This window comes from Sciurus carolinensis, chromosome 17, assembly GCF_902686445.1.
Source record: "Sciurus carolinensis chromosome 17, mSciCar1.2, whole genome shotgun sequence".
In the NCBI taxonomy this organism is placed as follows: Eukaryota; Metazoa; Chordata; class Mammalia; order Rodentia; family Sciuridae; genus Sciurus; species Sciurus carolinensis.
In genome coordinates this window covers 34,609,249-34,621,551 of record NC_062229.1, presented here as the reverse complement: position 1 = coordinate 34,621,551, position 12,303 = coordinate 34,609,249, and the positions used below count along the sequence as shown (strand labels likewise).

General features: G+C 37.5%; 1 pseudogene; it reads left to right on the top strand.

The window, feature by feature from the left end:
• Positions 1-759: 759 nt before the first annotated feature.
• Positions 760-1,229, top strand: LOC124969385 (60S ribosomal protein L23a-like; annotated as a pseudogene).
• Positions 1,230-12,303: the final 11,074 nt, after the last annotated feature.

The window sequence follows — 12,303 nt, the reverse complement described above, 5'->3', positions numbered from 1 at the left end:
CCTCCCTCTCCCTGGTCCCTTTCTTCTCCTTTACTGATCTCCCTTTGATTTTCATGGGACACCCCTCACCCCCCTACTACTTTTCCTTTTTCCTCTCTAATTTCCATGTAGGAGAGAAAACACATGACCCTTGACCCTTTGAGTTTGGCTTATTTCACTTAATGTAATGGTCTCAAGTGCTATCCATCTTCCTGCAAATTTCACAATTTCCATTTGTTCTTATGGCTAAATAAAACTCCATTGTGTATATATATCACATTAGAAAACAACTTTTATATCAATCATGAAGCTCTTGCAAGATACCTGATGGGCAAACACATGGGCAAATTCCAATCAGAGGTATTATCAATGATTGAAGACTCAGAGGTGGAAAGAGAATTATGGGTTGGGTGGATGATGGTGTTCTATAGTCCTTCTATCACATTTCCCTTCTTTCCTCTGAATAAATCAGCAGTCTGTTTCTTTCATATTGGAGCTTGACAGACCTTCCCAGATTTTAGTGTGGCAAAGTCAGGGTGAGCACCAAGTGGTTAGAGGGTAGAAAGGGAAGGAGGAAGGTTAAGGAGGAGTCCTTGTATGCTTGCAGTTGGTGGGTTGTGTGTGGGATGAAGGGCACATTGGTGGCAAAGTAGACCAGTGCTTCCTGAATCTCCTGCATCCCCTGCATCCCAGAATTGTTTATGATGGTGTACTCCCCAGAGAGGACTCTACTTGTGTACCCTTACTCTACCATCAACAAAGCTCTGGCTTTTCACCAAGATGGCACCAAAAGCTAAGAAGGAAGCTCCTGCCCCTTCCAAAGCTGAAGCAAAAGCAAAAGCTTTGAAGGCCAAGAAGTCAGTGCTGAAGGGTGTCCACAACCAGAAAAAGAAGAAGATCCACACATCACCTACCTTCCGGCGACCCAAGACTTTGTGACTCCAGAGGCAGCCCAAATATCCTCAGAAGATGCCCCCCAGGAGAAACAAGCTTGACCACTAGGCCATCATCAAGTTCCCCTGACCACTGAGTCAGCCATGAAGAAGATTGAAGACAACAACACACTTGTGTTCACTGTGGATATCAAGGCCAACAAACACCAGAACAAACGAGCTGTAAGGAAGCTCTATGACATTGATGTGGCCAAGGTTAACACCCTGATGAAGCCTGATGGAGAGAAGAAGGCGTACATTCAACTGGTTCCTGATTATGATGCTTTGGATGTTGTCAACAAAATTGGGATCATCTAAACAGAGTCCAGCTGTCTGATTCTAAATATACACTTTTTTTTTCAACCTAAAAAAACAAAACAAAACAAAAAAACAAAACAAAAAATGCTCTGGGGTCAGTTTGGAGAGTGGGTGTTGAAATTGCATGAAAATGTTGAATGTGGCAGTGTTTGACTTCCTCATAAACTGAAATACATTCTCAAGTGGATGGAAAAGATGGAAACTCCCTTTTCCCCTGGAACCAGTTCTATGATGAGTCTCCATGCTGGACCTCACTGGTGAACTGGCCAGTGCACCACAAATCCAAGACATTGTTCAGCTTGGTGCTCACTGAGGCCGATGGTGGTGCTTGTTTTGTTTGTTGAATATTATCTGGTATTTGCTTAAGAACTATACCTGGGATACTCACAATTTGGAAATAACATACAGGACTCAAAGCATTGAGGTTTGAATGTCTAACCTGATGCATAGGGGGCCTATAGCAGTACCCCACCCGCAAACTCAGGTGTTTTGTTTTCATACAGGGTTGGGTTTCAACCTGGCCCATCAGTTCACTTGTTGCAATTTGTGACTTGTATGTTTATTGCCAGTCTTCTCTTGTCTCTAAGTTGCGTAGGGGCTGGGCTTATGTGTCTGGTCTTGCACAGGGTCAGTGTGTGGATGTTGAATGAATGAGTGGATTTCAATGACTCTCTTCTAGTGTTTGTACACTTCTGCTATGTGTGAGGCTGCTGGTTTCTGTTCACTGTGTTCCAGACAGGAATAAGGGGTCTCTGAGTGTTTATGATGATATGCCTCTTCTTGCTGGGGTTGGCTGCCATTTTTTTCTCTTTCCACCTTCTGCACTTTCCATGCTTTCACAGAAGTTTTATTGTCCTTCTCTGTTGCTTGCTTCATGAGTGGCCATGCTGTTGGTGAGCTAGAGGCTGGCAATTACTTAAATATCACATACCTGTTCCGTCTCTTTGGCAGGAGCACAGGGTGGCTGGAGGTTCATCCGAGGAGAGAGAAGGGCTCCCAGAAGCTGCAGTGGTGCAGCTGTGGATCTGGGCAGGAGTAGATGGGATGCCCACCTCCGATCCTTCAATTACTGTTGAGTGCTGGGGAGCTCTTAAGAAGGAGCACCGTGACCTTCATGTTGCTCAGATTGGACAATTTGTCACATCTGTCAGCAAAAAACCCCACCATCCCCCTCATCCCTGGATGACTGTGATGTCCTTTGTGGGACTCAGAGGTGACTCAGTGAATGTAGCCACACCTTAAATAACATATTCCCGGTCCAAATATGTTTGGGTCCACCTTAGTCATCTGTGGATCGTAATCTAAAATACCTCTCCCACAGGACATCAAAGACATGCTGGGTCTTGCCACAAGTCTGGATAGAACAGAATAGCACCTTGGTGGTCCCCAGACCCAGGCCACTGGGGGAGCAGGGTCCTCAGGCCTAGGGCTTCACACTGCAGAGCTTTTTGATAAACATGAGACATGGTACCTGCTTGGAGGTTGTGCTGGAGGGTATGACCGTGTCTCTCTTTGCATACCAATTGTGCTGGATGGAGGTGCTGCCCCAGTGATGTGTGGATGGCCCCAGTGGCCATTTTTCTTCTCTGTAGTATAATGTCACTTGTCATTTATAATTAAACTATCATTCATGACGAACAAAGTCATTCTGACCTGCGTGAGACGGTTGGAGGAGTGCTCTTCCCCACAACCACCAAACGGGCACTGGGCCGCCTGTCATCATCGTTGTCATTGTCTTCCTGTGGTGACGATCATTATTAATAATGATGATCATGATCATTAGGCTAGGAAGAAAATAATGATGAAATGGCTCTAATTAGGCCTTATAAATACAACACGTTCTTATCATTATGTTGTCTAGTATTAATTATAGTTATTATCATCACTTTAACAATATGAACTTCTGCTTGAGCTTGTCTTCAATATGATCAAAGCATTTAAAGACAGGATCTGGTTAGCTTTCATGACATTCCATTCAGGCGACAAGAAGGTCCTGTGTTTTGGAGTACACATGGACTGAAAGGGATGTAACACAGAACTCTGGAAAATCGAAGCAAAAGGCAATGAAATCAACAGCGGGTGGGTAAATAGCAAGGAGATATGTTTGATGTGGCACAAAATCTGAAATGAAAAAACGAGTTCACAAAGTTTGATTGTCTCATTTTCACTTTGCAGTTTTGCCCCTGCCATTTCCTAGCGGTGTGACCTTGAGAAATTTGCTCTGCCTATCTGAGCCCAGTGACTAACAGTGCTCTATTTTCCCATCGTAATTAGAGATGTACACGTTTACCTGTCTCACCCTGGCCGCCTTTGAAGTTAATGAAATAACTCAGTGTAGCCTGTGATAATGTCTCAGGCTGTGAACTCTTGGAAGGAACCAAGTGAGCATTTACTCCGGCCCCTGGCACAGAGCTTGGCACTGATTGGTTTGTACTTAGTAAATGTCGGATCAAGATTAAGCCATAAAAGGAAATTGCTTTATATGATTTATAAGTCACATATAATTTATAGCTAGGAGGGGTTTTTAAGTAGAATCATTAATTTCTGATACATAAATGTTTCTAAGTTGCCTCAAGTCAGACCTGATCTGCCGTTTGCCTCTGTCTCCACTCCTGGGTTCTGTTTCCTCCACTTCCCTCAACCCTGTGGCCCTGGACAGGGACCCAGGGAGGCAGCTTGTGTGGGAGGAGGAAGTCTCTGGATGGAAATGTGGACACACCCGTGATGATGATGGCCATCGATCCTCCATCCTGTCAACCCTGGGGCTGTGCTTCTGCCCCTCACCTCCGCCTGCTGTGACAGCAACTCTCCCTTTAGGAACTTCCTGCCCACATCTAGGCCAGGCCATCCCTGGCCCCGGGCCCATCTTTCATCTGACTCTTCCCAGATACCAGCCTCCTATGCTGTGACTTACACCTGGACTCTGGGGGTCTCTATTTGAGGAATCCCAAAGTTGGTTCAACATGGCGTGGTCTTTTAGATATTCCAGTGTCCCCCGTTCTGTGTGATGTATACTCTCATTTTCATCTAAGAGTGATTTACTGACAAAAATAAGCTCAAGTTTTTTCTCTATTATTAGAAATTCCTTGTTAGTAGAGAATAAATCAATGAATACTTAGTTGTCTTTTAAAAAAAACTGATCATGAAGACTTACACTAATCAGCCTTCTAATGCTCCAGTGTCATTTGCTCTTATCAAGACCAGCGACTTCCTAGTGTTTTTACATCTGAAGGACATTTCCAGGCTTAGCTATAAGTCTTCCTGAACAGTTATGTTTGCTCTTACTTTGCCCTTCAACAGGGCTCCCAGAGGTCATCTGTTTGAGGCAGAAGCAGCCTGGATCCTTTTGGAGGAGAAGCCACTAAGGAGAGTCACTACCACATAAGGCTTTGCCATGAGGGAGAAATCAATCTGTTTATGTTAGGTCACTGAGATTTGGGATTTTTTTTTTTTTTACAACAGCTAGTGTTATCTTTTTTTTTTTGTATTTGTTCTTTTTAGTTATACATGACAGAGAAATGTTTCTTTTTTTTTTTTTTTACACAAATGGTATGCCTCTACTTCATGTACAGAAAAACAAGATGTATCCCATTTGTTTAAAATAAAAATAAATTAAAAAAAGTAAAATGTATTTTGAGATATCATACATACTTGGATTATAACTTCCCATTCTTGTGGTTGTATGTGATGTGGAGTTATACTGGTTGTGCATTCACATATGAACATAGGAAAGTTAGATCTGATTCATCTACTAACTTTCCCATTCCTACCCACTTCCCCCATTCACCCCATCCAGTCCAGTGAACCTCTGCCAGTATCCACATATCAGAGAAAGCACTCGACTTTTGTTTTTTTTTGGGATTGACTTATTTTACTTAGTGTGATAGTCTCCAGTTCCATCCATTTAACAGAAAATGCCATGATTTCATTCTTTATGACTGAGTAATATTCCATTGTGTATATGTACCACATTTTCTTCACTCATTCATCTGTTGAAGGGTACCTAGGTTGGTTCCATAGTTTAGCTATTTGAGTTGAGTTGCTATAAACATTGATCTGGCTATGTCACTCTAGTATGCTGATTTTAAGTCATTTGGGTATAAACTGAGGAGTTGGGAGAGCTGGGTCAGATGCTGGTTCTATTCCAAGTTTTCTGAGGAATCTCCATACTGCTTTCCAGAGTGGTTGTACCAATTTGAAGTCTCACCAGTAATGTATGAGTGTACCTTTTCCCCCACATCCTTGCCAACATTGTTTGTATTCTTGATAACTGCCATTCTGACTGGTGTGAGATGAAATCTTAGAGTTGCTTTGATTTGAATTTCTCTAATTGCTAAGATGTTGAACATTTTTTCATATAGTTGTTGATTGATTGTATTTCTTTGAAGTGTCTGTTCAGTTCCTTTGTCTGTTTATTGATTGGGTTATTTGTTTATTTTGGTATTGTTTTTTGAGTTCTTTATATATCCTGGAGATTAATGCTCTACCTGAGGTGCAGATGGCAAAGATTTTCTCCCATTCTATAGACTCTCTCTTCATGTTCTTGATTGTTTCCTTTGTTGTGAAGAAACTTTTTATTTTGAATTCATCCCATTTATTGATTCTTGATTTTACTTCTTGCACTTTAGGAGTCTTGTTGAAGAATTCGGTTCCTAGGCTGACATGATGGAGATTTAGACCTACTTTTTCTTCTAGTAGGTGCAGGGTCTCTGGTCTAATGCCTAGGTCCTTGATTCACTTTGAGTTTTGTGCAGGGAGAGAAATAGGAGTCTAATTTCATTTTATTACACGTGGTTTTCCAGTTTTCCCAGCACCATTTGTTGAAGAGGCTATCTTTTCTCCAATGTATGTTTATGGTGCCTTTGTCTAGTATGAGATAACTGTCTTTATGTGGGTCTGTCTCTGTGTCTTGTATTCTATACCATTGGTCTTCATGTCTTTTTTTTTTTTTTTTTTTTTTTTTTTTTTACTATTGCTCTGTAGTATAGTTTAAGGTCTTGTATTCTCCTGCTTCAATTTTCTCACCAAGTATTGCTTTGGCTATTTTGGGCCTCTTATTTTTCCAAATGAATTTCACGACTGCTTTTTCTATTTCTGCGAAGAACATCATCATAAACATAATAGGAATTGCATTGGATCTGTATAGCACCTTTGGTAGTATGGCCATTTTGACAATATTAATTCTGCCTATCCCAGACATGGGAGATCTTTCCATCTTCTAAGGTGTTCTTCAATTTCTTTCATTAGTGTTCTGTATTTTTTTTATTGTAGAGGTCTCTCACCTCTTTTGTTAGATTGATTTCCAAATATTTCATTTTCTTTGAGGCTATTGTGAGTGGGATGGTTTTCCTAATTTCTCTTTTATTTGATTCCTCACTGATGTATAGGGATACAATTAATTTATGGGTATTAATTTTATATCCTGCTACTTTGCTGTATTTGTTTATGATTTTAAGAAGTTTTCTGGTGGAGTTTTTTGGGCCTTCTAACTATAAAATTATGTCATTGGCAAAGAGTGATAGTTTGAGTTCTTCTTTTCCTATTCGTATTTAATTTCTTGGTCTGTCTAATTGCTCTGGCTAGTGTTTTAAGGATGATGTTGAATAGAAGTGATGAAAGAGGGCATCCTGTCTTGTTCCAGTTTTTAGAGGGAATGCTTTCAGTTTTTCTCCATTAAGAATGATGTTGGTTGTGGGTTTAGCATAGATAGCTTTTACAGCATTGAGGTATATTCCTGCTATCCTTAGTTTTTCTAGTGTTTTGAAAATGAAGAGGTACTATATTTTGTCAAATGCTTTTTTTCCTGTGTCTATTGTGATGATCATATGATTCTTATCTTTAAGCCTATTGATATGAGGTATTATGTTTATTGATTTCCATATGTTGAACCAATCTTGCATCCCTGGGATGAACCCTACTTGATTGTGGTGCGCTTACTTTTTAATGTGTTTTTGTATTGCAGTTCACCAGAATTTTATTGAGAATTTTCATGTCTATGTTCATCAGGGATATTGGTCTGAAGTTTTCTTTCTTTGATATGTCTTTGCCTAGTTTTGGTATCAGAGTGATATTAACCTCATAGAATGAGTTTAGAAGGGTTCCCTCCTTTTCTATTTCATGGAATAATTTGAGGAGGATTGGCATTAGTTCTTTGAATGTCTTGTAGAACTCAACTGAGAATCCATCTGGTCCTGGGCTTTTCTTGATTGGTAGGTTATTGATGGCATCTTCAATTTCATTGCTTGAAATTGATCTGTATAGTTCAAATGTTCTGTGTTCTCCTGATTCAATTTGGGTAGGTCATGTGTCTCTAAAAATTTGTCAATGTCTTCAAGATTTCTATTTTATTAGAGTATGAATTTTCAAAATAGGTTCTGATTATTATCTGTATTTCAGTAGTGTTTGTGGTGATACTTTTTCATTGTGAATTTTAGTAATATGGATTTTCTCTTTCTTTTCATTAGCATAACTAGAGGTTTATCAATTTAATTTTTTCTAATAACTACCTTTTTGTTTTGTAGATTTTGTTCGGATTGTTTCTTTTGTTTCAATTTCATTGATTTTAGCTCTGATTTTAATTATTTCCTGTCTTCTGCTTTTTGTGTTGATTTTTTTCTTCTTTTTCTAGGACTTTGAGATGTAATGTTAGGTTATTTGTTTGTTGACTTTCTATTCTTTTAATGCATGAGCCCAGTGCAGTGAACTTTCCTTTTAGCACTGCCTTAATTGTGGCTCAGAGGTTTTGATATATTGTATCACTCTTCTAATTTACCTGTATTATTTTTTAAAAAAATTAATCCCTGATTTCTTCTACTCTCCATCATCATTCAATAGTGTATTATTTAGTCTTCAGGTGTTAGAGCAGCTTCTATTTTTTTATTCTATAATTGATTTCTAATTTCATTCCATTACGATCTGATAGGATGCAAGGTATTATGTCTTTTTTTTGTATTTGCTAAGTGTTGCTTTGTGGCCTATGATATGGTCTATTTTAGTAAATTATCCATGTTCTGGTAAGAAAAAAGTATTCAGTCATTGATGGATGTAATATTCTATAAATGTCTCTTAGGTATAAATTATTAATTGTATTTTTTAGTTCTGTAGCTTCTTTATTTAGTTTTTGTTTGGAAGATCTATCTAGTGGTGAGACAGGTGTATTAAAATCACCCAGGATTATCGTGTTTTTGTCTATTTCCTTCTTGAAGTTGAGAAGGTTTTGTTTGATGTACATAGATGCTCCATTGTTTGGAGAATAAATATTTACTATTGTTATGTCTCGTTGTATAATTCCCTTAAGCAGTATGAAATGCTCTTCTTTGTCTTTTTGATTAACTTTGACTTGAAGTCCACTTCATCTGATATGAGGATAGAAACACTTGCTGTTTACAAGATCCTTGTGAATGATATATGTTTATCTCATCATTTTACCTTCAGCCTGTGGATATCTTTGCCTATGATGCAAGTCTCTTGGAGAAAGCATATTGTTGTATCTTGTTTTTTAATCCAATCCACGAGTCTATGTCTTTTGATTGATGAGAAGCTATTTATATTCAAGGTTATTATTGAGATATTATTTTTATTCCCTGTCATTTTGATTTACTTGTTTTTTTTAATTTGAATTAGTTTCTCCATTGATTCACTGTTCTTTTAGTATAGTTCCTCTCTTTGCTGGTTTTAACTTTTATTTTCATTTTTTCTTCATGAAGTATCTTATTGAGTATGTTTTATAGGGCAGGCCTTCTAGTTGTGAATTCTTTTTGACTTTTTTTTATCATTTAAGGTTTTTATTTCATCATCAATTTTGATGCTTAGTTTTTATGGGGATAGTATTCTTGGGTGGCATCCATTTTCTTTCAGAGTTTGGTATATGTTATTCCATGATCTCTTAACTTTGAGGGTCTGGATTGAGAGATCAGTTGAGATCCACATTGGTTTTCCTCTAAATGTTGCATGTCATTTTTCTCTGGCAACCTTTAAAATGCTGTCCTTCTTCTGTATGGTAGACATTTTCATTATTATGTGACTTTGTGTGGGTATGTTTTAATTTTGTATATTTGGGGTCCTGGAAGCCTCCTGTATTTGATTTTTCCATTTTATCCTTCAGGTTTGGGAAATTTGGTGATATTATTTCATTGAAAAGATGTGTATTCCCTTGGTTTGTTTCTCTGATCCTTCATCTGTCACAGTAAGTCTTATATTTGGTCCTTTCAGTTTATCCCATATTTATTGAAAATTCCACTCATGGTCTCTTAACATCTTTTCTTCATTGTCAAGTGCTGTTTTCAATATTATCGATTTGGTCTTCATTGCTTGAAACTCTCTCCCCCAAGTAATCTAGTCTGTCGGTGATGCTTTCAATTGAATTTTTAATTTGTTTTGTTGATTCCTTCATTTTGTGGATTTCTGCTTTTTTTTTTTAGAACCTGTCTCTATTGAAGTGATCATTCACTTCCTGTATTTTCTCTCTGATTTCACTCTGTATACCATTCTTTACTTCGCAGATCAGTTTAGCTATGTACCTTCTAAACCCCTTCTCTGACCTTTCTTCCATTGTGGTGTCAATGGATTCTGTTATTGGAATATCTTGGTTTGTTTGGGGTGATTTGTCTCTTGCTTTTTCATGTTGTGTGCCTACCCATCTAACAGTATGGATCTGAGGCAGTGGAGTTTGTACCCTGTGGACTTATAACATCCCTGAAGGTTTCCAGTACCTCACTATTAAAGGGGAGAAAAATAATAACAACCAATGCAAACAATATAAAGCATTAAATCAAATAATTCCTACTATAATGTCTACAATGTTAATTATCACAATGAACAGAAATAATATGATTAGTTTTTGCCTACAATAAAAACAGCAAGTTTCCAAAAGGGTTTACAATTTTAAATGGTGGACAGGGAGAGAACAGAAATGATATAGGATGTGATGATTATGAAGGAGGAGGACAGAAGATAGAAGTAAAAAACATTAAAGGAAGAGTGAAAGAGAGAACAATAGATATTGATTGCTAGTGGAAAAAACAGAGAATCAAGGGAAACAGTTTAATATATATATATATATATATAATAAAAATAAAAATATTAGAAGTAAAAATAAAAGACTATAAAACAAAACTAAAATATACTAATCACACATCCTAGTCCTCAAAACATTAATCCATGAAAAATAATTCTCTTCAAAAGTGCTAGAAATGAGAAAAAAATATGAATATATATGAATGTCCATGTATCATTATGGTAACAATTAAGCAGAGAAAAGAATTAAAAAAGGAAAAAAATTTTTTTTTTTGGTTTTTCAATTTATCTTTTAATTTTTTACAGACTGCCTTTTGATTCATTGTACACAAATGGGGTACGAAATTTCATTTATATGGTTGTACACAATGTAGATTCATACCATTCATGTAATCATATATGTACATAGGGTAATGATGTCTGTCTCATTCCACCATTTTTCATACCCCCCTCCCTCTCATTTCCTTCTACATAATCTAAAGTTCCCCATTCTTCTCTCACTCCCCATCCTTCCCACCCCCATTATATATTATTCTCTACTTATCAGGGAAAACATTTGGCCTTTGGTTTTTTGGGCTTGGCTTATTTCACTTAGCATAATATTCTACAATTCCATCTATTTATTTGCAAATGCCATAATATTATTCTTCTTTATGACTGAATAGCATTCCATTGTGTATATATACCTTAATTTCTTTATCCACTCGTCTGTTGAAGGGCATCTAGGTTGGTTCCACAATCTAGCTATTGTGAACTGAGCTGCTATAAACATTGATGTGGCTGTGTTACTGTAGTTTGCTGATTTTGGGTCCTTTGGGTATAAACCGAGGAGTGGGATAACTGGGTCAAAATGTGGGTCCATTCCAAGTTGTCTGAGGATTCTCCATACTGCTTTCCAGAGTGGCTGCACCAATTTGCAACTCCATCAGCAATGTAAAAGTGTGCCTTTTCCCCCATATCCATGCCAACATCTATTATTGTTTGTGTTCTTGATAATAGTCATTCTAATTGGAGTAAAATGGAATCTTAGAGTTGTTTTAATTTGCATTTCTCTAATTACCAGAGATATTGAACACTCTTTTATATATTTATTAATTGCCTGTGTATCATCTTCTGTAAAGTGTCTGTCCAGTTCCTTGTCCCTTTTATTGATTGGGTTCTTAGTATTTTTGGTGTAAAGTTTTGTAAGTTTTTTATAAATTTTGGAAATAAGTGCTCTATCTGATGTGCGTGTGGAAAAGATTTTCTCCCACTCTGTAGGCTCTCTCTTAATATTCCTTTTTAAAATTTATTTTTAATGCAAACAAATGGGATACATGTTGTTTCTGTTTGTACATGAAGTAGAAGCATACCATTTGCATAATCATACGTTTACATAGGGTAATGGTGTTTGATTCATTCTGTTATTTTTTTCCTTCCCCCACCCCTACCACCCTCTTTTCCCTCTATACAGTCCCTCCTTTCTCCATTCTTGCCCCCCTCCAAACCCCATTATGTGTCATCATCTGCTTATCTCACTTAGCATGATATTCTCCAATTTCATCCATTTGCCTGCAAATGCCATGATTTTATTATTCTTTATAGTTGAGTAATATTCCATTGTATGTATATATACCACAGTTTCTTTATCCATTCATCAATTGAAGGGCATCTAGGTTGGTTCCACAATCTGGCTATTGTGAATTAAGCCGCTATGAACATTGATGTGGCTGTATCTCTGTAGTATGCTAATTTTAAGTCCTTTGGGTATAGGCTGAGGAGTGGGATAGCTGGGTCAAATTGTGGGTCCATTCCAAGTTTTCTAAGGAATCTCCACACTGCTTTCCAGAGTGGCTGCACTAATTTGCAACCCCACCAGCAATGTATGAGTGTACCTTTTTCTCCATATCCTCACCAACACCTATTGTTGCTAGTATTCTTGATAACCGCCATTCTAATTGGGGTGAGATGGAATCTTAGGGTGATTTTGATTTGCATTTCTCTTATTAATAAAGATGGTGAACATTTTTCATATCTTTTGATTCTTCTGTGAAGTGTCTGTTCATTTATTTATCCCATT